The following is a 358-nucleotide window of genomic DNA, read 5'->3' on the forward strand; positions in this document are numbered from 1 at the left end:
TATGCCTCGCTCTCTCAACCTCTCTTTCTCTACTCTCTCCCTCTCTTTCTCCCCTATCCTATGATCTGTTCAGTATCTCATACGTAGATGTTGCTCACACTGAGATTCTTCATCACTCTTCCTTCTCCCTCTTCTTGTCCTTCTTTCTGACCTTAGCCACCCATCTACAAAAATAGTAAGCTATGAAAAAATTAAATTATTTGCATATGGAAACGAGGACACCATAAACTCTGGTGATGAAGACAACCCATATATTCTCTACATTGTACAAAATGATGCGGTGCTCACAGCAGCCCCGGAGAGAATAAAGTTTCAATGTTTTAAGGCAGTCCTGATAATCAACATCAGTCATGCCCTT

Source organism: Octopus bimaculoides, chromosome 17 (assembly GCF_001194135.2).
Source record: "Octopus bimaculoides isolate UCB-OBI-ISO-001 chromosome 17, ASM119413v2, whole genome shotgun sequence".
NCBI lineage: Eukaryota > Metazoa > Mollusca > Cephalopoda > Octopoda > Octopodidae > Octopus > Octopus bimaculoides.